The sequence below is a fragment of the Erinaceus europaeus genome, chromosome 10 (assembly GCF_950295315.1).
Source record: "Erinaceus europaeus chromosome 10, mEriEur2.1, whole genome shotgun sequence".
NCBI classification, from domain to species: Eukaryota; Metazoa; Chordata; class Mammalia; order Eulipotyphla; family Erinaceidae; genus Erinaceus; species Erinaceus europaeus.
In genome coordinates, this window is record NC_080171.1 from 14918203 (window position 1) to 14927449 (window position 9247).

Genomic DNA, 9247 nt, shown 5'->3' on the forward strand with positions numbered 1-9247 from the left:
CTGCCTCTGTTCTGAATTCTTCTAACCTCTTTGGAGGTTGATGTTCAGAGCAGCCATCAGAAGTGAGACTACATGTGGTCCTGGTGGTGGTGCAGTGGATAAAGCACTGGCTTCCCAAGAGTGAGGTCCTAAGTTCAATCCCCAGCATCACATATGCTAGAGGTATGTTCTGGTTATCTCCCTCCTTCTCTCTCACTCTCTTTCATAAATAAATATTTTAAAAAAGGTAAATGACAATGAGATAATACCTTACACCAATTAGGATGGCTACAGGAAAGAAATAGAAAAGGGAGAATGGTGGTAAAGATATGGAGAAACTGGAACCTTGTATACTGTTGTGAGGATATAAAATAGTGTGGCCAATATGGTCACCCTTCAAACAATTAAAAATAGAACTGCTTTTCTTTCTTTCTTTCTTTCTTTCTTTCTTTCTTTCTTTCTTTCTTCCTTTCAACTTTATTTATTGGATAGATGCAGCCAGAAAATTGGGAGGAAATGGAGCAATAGGGAAAGAGACAGATGCCTGCAACACTGCTTCCCCACTCACAAAACTTTCCCCCTGCAGGTGGGGACCAGGAGCTCTAACTCTTGTCCTTGTGCATTGTAATCTGTGCGCTCAACTAGGTGCACCACCACCCGGCTCCAGAACTGCTGTTCTGAGGCAGCAATTTCACTTCTGGATGTCCTCAAGAAGAATTGAAATCAAGATCTCAAAGAATTATTTGCACACTCATGGTTCTAGCAGCATTATTCATAATAACCAAAAGGTAGAGGCAACCCAAGTTATCATCACAGATGACTGAATAAGCACAAGCGGTACAAACCTACAATGGGAGACAACCTTACCAGGGAGGAAATTCTCACCCTCGCTACAATGTGAATAAACCTGGAGGGCTAAGTGAAATAAGTCAGTCAGAAAAAGTCAAATACTGCATGGCTCTACTCAAATAGGGTACCTGGACTAATCAAATTCATAGACACAGGGAATAGAATGGCAGTTGCCAGGGTGTGGGGACAGGGAGAATGGGGAGTTATTGGTTAAGGGCTGGGGGGCGGGAAGCATAATGATTAATCAAAATTACTTTTATGCTTGAGGCCCCAAAAATCCCAAATCCCAGGAGTCAGGTGGTAGCGCAGCAGGTAAAGTGTACATGATGCTAAGCACAAGGACTGGTGTAAAGATCCCGGTTCAAGCCCCTGGCTCCCCACCTGCAGGGGAGTTGCTTCACAGGCGGTGAAGTAGGTCTGCAGGTGTCTGTGGTGTCTATCTTTCTCTCCTTCTCTCTGTCTTCCCTTCCTCTCTCCATTTCTCTCTATCCTATCCAAACAACAACATCAAAAACAATAATAATAACTACAACAGCAAAACAAGGGCAACGAAAAGAAATAAATGAATATCATAAATAAATAAACTTTTTTTTAAAAAATGGTGATTTCACCATTTAAAAAAAAAAATCCCAGGTTCAATCCCCAGCACCACCATAACACCAGAGATGAACAGTGCTCTGGTCTTTCTCTTTGTATGTCTCTCATTAAAATAAAAAATATATATATTTAAAGAGAGAGTTATTGCTTAATGGCACTGCATTTTCAAGATGGAAAGAGTTTCAGAGACTGGTGGTACAATAAGATGAGCATACCTAACACTGACTGTAAACTTAAGATTGTTATGATAGCAGAACATTTTGGTGAAACATTTCATGACATTAACACTAGAGACATATTTAGAGTCTTCACCCCATGGGCAAGGGAGACAAAAGCAAGATTGAACAAGTGGAACTCTATCAAATTAAAAAGCTTCCATACATCAAAAGAAAACTCCATAAAGACAAACAGGAAACCCAGCAAATGGGAGAACATATTCACACATCATACTTCAGACAAGCACTTGATATCAAACATCTATAAAGAACTCATTCAGCTCAACAAAAAGAAAAAGAACAACCCAATAAAAAAACTGGGCAGAGCGCATGCATAGACAGTTCTCCAAAGAAGAGATACGCATGGCCCACAGACATATGCAGGAATGCTCTAATTCACTCATCACGAGAGAAATGCAAATTAAAAACACACTGAGATACCACCTCACACCTGTAAGAATGGCCTTCATCAATAAAACAGAAGAAGATAAATGTTGGAAAGGATGTGGAAAGGATCTCTAATACACTGCTGGTGGGAATGCAAAATGGTATAGCCATTATGGAGAAAGTATGGAGAATCCTTAAGCAAATACAGATGGAAATACCTTATGACCCAGCAATCCCATTCCTAGGCATTTATCCAAAAGAGATAATATCACTCATTTGAAGGGATATATGCTCCCCCATGTTCATAGTCGTACTACCTATAATAGCAAAAATTTGGAAGCAACCAAAATGTCCCTCCACAGATGTCTGGCTAAAAAAATTATGGGACATATACTCAACAGAATTCTATTCAGCAATAAAAATGATGATTTTAAATCCTTTGGGATAAAATGGATGAAACTTGAGAGCATTATAGTTAATGAAATAAGCAAGAATGTAAAGGAAACTACAGGATGGTCTCACTTATATGTGATTTAGAAAACTGAACACTCATACATAAAATAAACAACCAGACACAACACAACCCATATTTAAATGGGAAAAACTATAGTGGTTACCTAGGAGGGTAGGGGGAGGGCACAGACGTTAGCTGGCAGGGAAGAGGTGAAACTCTAGTCCCGTCACTATTTAGTCCCATCAGTCGTAGTACAGCACGAGGGGGGGTAGATTTAATATCTCAAGTTCCCCAACTGCCTAGACCATGGCCCTAAGCACAAATACCAGCTTTTGCCAATATTTGTCTTAGATTTACAAAATAATCAAACTCTGATAAGGGGATTGTTTATGGATCTCTAAAAATGTATCTGAAAATATAACTCTGCAAACATCTAAATCACCTGTAGCTTTAGGCCAGACAGAACAAGATCTTTTGACCTTGTAAGTATTTAAAAAAAAAAAAGTGTTGAAATCATAGTGAAGTTATGCAAAGCTAACCTTATCAAAGCAAGGACTGAAAAAGCTGAATAAGGGCAAGAGACTGGCATACTTTAACGACGACTCTTTAGTCACTATCAAGCCACCCCATCAGCCGGAGCCCTAATCAGGGAGTCCTGAAATTCCCAAACAAACTTGATGGGCCTAGACCTCGAATAAATGCCTCTCTCTATTGTTACTGGTCATTTCTACCAGGAACAAGAAAATAGACCCCTTGTGGGCCCCCATAGGACCTTGCCCTCAACTTGGATCAACAATGTTAGAGAATGTCCCATCCTCCAAAGGGAGGATGGACGACATACTCTATGTTACACCTGAGGAAAATGGGTCAATATTGAGGCAGCTTGGAATGTTCTTACCCATGACCACAGAATGTGAGCTCAGATCTACAGGGATGCAGAGGTCACATAGGCACCTAAGCTGAATATGGACCCCAGATCACATCAAATCGATGGGGTTTACAGTCAACAATATTTATATCCCTTATTAGGAAGCTACTCTCTTCCCTAATCCAGCTTTCTGGTCCTTTTCCAGCCATGACATCATCTCCCCAGACAATAACTTGGATCCACATGCATATCATATTTCAGGCTCAGGGGAAAAAAAAACTAGTATTGCCACAGGCCCTTTGAAATATAACTAAAATATGCCTACTAGCTAGCTACAAAATGGAGGAATCCCCCCCCCAAAACTCTTCATCTGCACTATTCCAGCCTTTGGGTCCATGATTGGTCAACAATTTGTTTGGCTTTGTATGTTAACTCTCTTTTCAACCACCAGGTGCCAGATGCTAGCATGTTGCCAACCAGACTTCCCTGGACAGTTAACTCCACCAAAGTGTACTGGAGCCCCACTTCCCCAGAGCCCTTCCCCTCTAGGGAAAGAGAGAGGCAGGCTGGGAGTATGTATCAACCTGTCAATGCCATGTTCAGAGGGGAAGCAATTACAGAAGCCAGACCTTCCACCTTCTGATCCCTCAGTGACCTTGGGTCCATACTCCCAGAGGGATAAAGAATAGGAAAGCTATCAGGGGAGGGGATGGGATACAGAGTTCTGATGGTAGGAATTGTGTGGAGTTGTACCCCTCTTATCCTATGGCTTAGTCAATGTTTCCTTTTAATAAATAAAAAATTTAAAAAAACAAATCATAGTGAAGTATACTAATATAGATATTAAATCCCCCAACTAACCTGGTGATAATACTTAATTATTGATATTTTAACTCTCTCTAAGACTCTAAGAAACACCTTGCATCCTCTTTAAATCCACCTAGTCCTGGTACCTCTAGGATATGCCCATACTTCTAGAAATTCCTTCTCTATGATTCCTTACGGCCATACCAACTTTGTCAACTTCATCCAAATCACTACTGGTGCTGCCACCCTGCATTATACTGCTATTGAAATCCTACTGTGGACTGCAGCCAGAGATACCAGCCTAGGAAGTCAACCTCACAATTCATCAAATCTGGGAACCGGGTGGTGGCATACCTGGTTGAGTGCACATGTTACAGTGCTCAAGGACCCAGGTTCAAGCCTCCGGTCTCCACCTGCAGAGGGAAAGCTTTGCAAGTGGTGAAGCAGGGTATCAGGTGTCTCTCTTTCTCTCTCCCTCTCTATCTCCCCTATCTATCTCTATCTTGATTTCTGGCTGTCTCCATTCAATAAATAAAGATAATAAAAAAAATTTTTTTTAATCTGGTGAGACCTTTCCTAACACGTGGGACTACCTACATCCAAGTTAGATGGCACATCATTTAACTAAGTAACAGACACCAGATTAGGCTAGGGTTCAGGGTACTGGATACAGGGTACACGTATCCATAAACAAGGGGCGATCATACACCTCAAAGTCAAAGTGCTTAATAATGGTTGAAGTGCCTAATGAAGGCATCATAAATTCTGTGACTGATTGGACTTAGGCCAAATTAGCAGGACAGCTTAGCAGAAAGGCCCAAAAAGACAGATACCAAAAATCTAACTCTGGTTGGGCTCAACAAATGATACTCAACGCCTAAACAACTGAGAGAAAATCTAAGATAGTCAGATAAAGAAAGGACTACACAAGTTGGATAAGGGCTAAGAGACTGGCCCACTTAATAATGGCCTGTTTGGTCAGTATCCCACCACCTGATCATCTGGGACCCTAGTTAGGAAATCCTTGGATTCCCATACACATAGGATGGGCCTTGACCTCTAAAGGGTCCCTCTCTCCACTAACCGCTGGTCACTTCCATAAGGAACAGCATCTTGTGGGCCCTCTCAGGACCTTGGCTCTACCACAAAGCAATGAGGGTAGGGATACCCCCAGTCTCTGAAGGGGTGCCACTTGAAAAAAACTGGTCCTGAAATGAATGCAACCTGCAATGTTCCTCAGATGTGACCATGAGCTATAAGCTCAGACCAATAGGGACTTAGAGGTCACATAGGCTTTGGCACTAAATATAAATATGCATTTACATACGGGCCCTGGAGCAGGTGAATGGAGGTAAATAGCTAATTTTAGCCACAATTTTTTTTTTTATATAAGAAAGGGAGCTACCCCTTCCCTAATCCAACTTTCTAGCGTTTTTTTCCACTCTGACACCATTCTCTCAAACAATATTCTCATCCAACCTCAAGCTAGCTACCAAACTCAAGCAAACCTGCTATAGCTGTGTGCCCCCAGGAACATGCCTAAAATGGTTCTCCTAGCTTTCTTCCGCCCTAAAATCCCTAATCTCATCTGCTCTGATCCTACTTTCTGATTCCTGTTCATTAACCATCTTGTCTTAACTTAGGTCATGCCACCTTCCAGACACCAGGCTGCAGATGCTACCACGACTCCACCCTGACTTCTCTGGGCAGATGACCTCACCAATGTGTCCTGGACCCTCACCTCTCCAGAGCTTTGATCCACTATAAAAAGATAGAAACAGGCTGGGGGTATGGATCGACCTGTCAACACCCATGCTCAGCGGAGAAGCAGCTACAGAAGCCAGAACCATTACCTTCTGCTCCCCATAAACAATCTTGATCTATACTCCCAGCGGGGAGAAGTGATAGGATGAAGATAAGAGGACTCTCACTCCAGTTCCATCAGCACCCAGAGAGAGAGAAGGAAAAGGAGAGGGACAATGGAGGTAGTTATGATGTTATCAGTGGCTTAGAAGGAAAGAGAGGATTGAATCAGGAAAAGAAGGGGCAACTCTGTATAAATGTGGACAGATAGTTGTAGAGAAGATGGTTTCCCCATGTCTAAAATTTTAGGGGAACAATGGTGGATTGCAGCAGGGAGAGGGAAGATTCAGAACTCTGGTAGTAGGAATGGTGTGGATTCAAACCCCTGTCAACATGTAATTCTGTAATATAAAAATATAAAAAATAAATAAAAGAGAGTTATTGCTTAATGGCGCTGTATTTTCAAGATGGCAAGAGTCTCAGAGACTGGTGGCACAATAAGGTGGGCATACCTAACACTGACTGTACACTTAACATTGTTACGATAGCAGTTTGTTATATGTTTTCTTGATTTTTCAGGTTTACTTATTTTTTATGAGAAAGGGGAAAAAAGAGACCAGCCCTCTGCTCTGGCACTGGGGAATCAAATCTGGGGGTGCTAACAATGCAAGTCCTAAACTCTGGACACTGAGATAGCCCTCCAGCTGCCAAGATCTATGAAGCACACAAAATTTGCATCCTCCTCCAGAATATACCCACATCATTTTTTTTCAAATTTAGTTTTTTTTTTTTATTAACTGTTATTGGATAATCACTGGCTTACCATTCTATGCCAAATGTCAGGAGTATAGCATCACACCTTTATATGTGTATAAGCCACATATATATGTGTATAAGCCATGTATATATGTCCAGCTGATTACAGTCTAAAAATGATGTATGATTTTCCTTTTCCAAAAATCTTTGAGGATAGTTAATATTCCAGCAAGAGGGTCTGTGTTTCTCCTGACCCAGAAAGAAGTCCAGAAACCAGACACTGTGTGAGGGAAGGTCCTGTGTTTGACCCATCTTGGGTCTCCTCCTCAGCAGCATGGGGTCACCAGCCCACTGCCAAGAGCTCCCCCCTCGCCACAGTGTCCACCCAAAGCTTCACTCTTGGCACCAAAGGGCAGGACCTGGTTCTTCTGCTTCCACTGAGCTGGTGGGGGACCATCCTAGAAGCCAGGGCAGGAGAGCTAAGTGAGATGTAGGATTCCATCAAAGGCAGCTCCTTGGACTAATGAATGAAGTCTCACCAAGCAGTCCCTTTCACTTTCCTTGGCATACTGCTGGCTCTCTTCTGGTTCCCAGGGAGAAGTTGTGTGTAATGAAGAAGCTCAATTATGTTAATAATAACTAATAACAACTTTTCTATAACTGTGTGCAGACCACTGAAGCCACCCCAGGATAAGCTAGTGGCTTCACCCCCCCCCACACACACACACACACACTCCCTCTTCTGTCTGACATCTTTACATCACTGAAAGAGCCTTTGACACCAACCTGACTACCTTGAGCAGACAACCTCACCAATGTGTCCTGAAACTTCACCTCCCTAAAGCCCTAGCCCACTAGGGAAAGACAGAAATAGGCTGGGGGTATGGATCAACCTGCCAACACCCATGTCCAGTGGAGAAGCAATAACAGAAGCCAGACCTTCCACCTTCTGCACCCCATAAAGATCTTTGGTCCATACTCCCAGAGGGATAAAGAATAGGGAAGTTTCCAATGGAGGGGATAGGATACAGAACTCTGGTGGTGGGAACTGTATGGAATTGTACCCCTCTGGGAGTTGGGTGGTAGCACAGCGGGTTAAGTGCACGTGTTGCGCAAGGACCGGCATAAGAACTTGTACCCCTCTTAGCCCAAAATCTTTTCAACTATATCAGATCACTAATACTTTTTTTAAAAGTCACTCATCAGCCCTTCGAAGACACAGAACAGACCTGTGGTTCTTCACACCTCTACCTGCATTCTGTGACTCCCCGCTGCTCCTAGCACAGATCCAGAGCTCCCTAGTCTCCATAGCCCTAGGCACTAAGACCATAATGGCCTCCAAGCTTGAGCATATGTGGCTGTCTTGCTAGCTCATTTGTCACCCCTCACCTCCCAGAGCACCCTCTCTGCCTCTCATTTAGACCTGGAGCACTTCTTTTCTTCATTTGCAGTTGCCCTAAATCTGGAACTGCTCACAACAGAGCCCTTCCAGAGCCTGGCAAGTAGGACACAATGACAAACAGTTGTAACTAAATCAGGAGTGAGGAACATTTTTTTTTCTGCCAAGGGCCATTAGGATATTTATAACAGCATTTGTGAGCCATTCAGAACTATCACCTTGAAAATTAGCACATGATGGTGCTATGAGAAAAAAAAAAAAAACAACTCCTAGGTTTATTGAATTTTGAGTCTTGCTTGTAGTTAGCTGTCTCGGCAGAGCCAGACCAAGTGATTTCTTGGGGTCAATGTGGGCCAGACATTCCTCACCTCTCAACTAAATCAACCAGAGCAACTCCTCAAAAAAGCTTCCTCAGCTCAATGGATTTGTCTGTCCTCTGGAGACAGTTCCCAATGTGGTTTGGGCCAACTAGATGTCTGAGTTGCCCAGGTTGGGCTTTAGAGATTTCTTCAGCTGGACTTGGAGAAACAGGAACCACTGTCTCTTGAAGCACAGCTCTCAACTGTGGGGCATCGGGGAGATATCCAAGCTGTGCTTCTAAATGGACGAAGCCATTAGAGGATGGTGCTAATGTACAGATAAGCAAAGATGAAAGATAGAAGTGTCTTAACTACACTGACATCCCTGTGACCCTGATGTCAACAGGAACATGGTTTGTTGATCTGTGAAAGGCCTTTTTATGGTTGAGTGACATGGAAAAATCCCAGTGTCTTCCCAATAACCTCCCCTCGAGTTTGATCTGAGCTTGTGTGACTTGGGTTTCTGCACGAACTGAAAGCATCCTCACTGAGAGCATCTAGTGCCTTCCGAGTTTTGCCTCTGTTCCAAGGAACCCTGAAGTCAAGCTTGAAAGAAGAGGCCTGTAAGATGAAGCCTCAATGATACATCTTGGCCATATGGATCAAAAAGAGGCCTCTGGAGTGGGCGGCAGTGCAGTGGGTTAAGCGTACATGGCGCAAAGTGCAAGGACCAGGGGTAAGGATCTCAGTTCGAGTCCCCGGCTCCCCACCTGCAGTCGCTTCACAGGCAGTAAAGCAGGTCTGCAGGTGTCTCTCTTTCCATCCCCCCTCTCT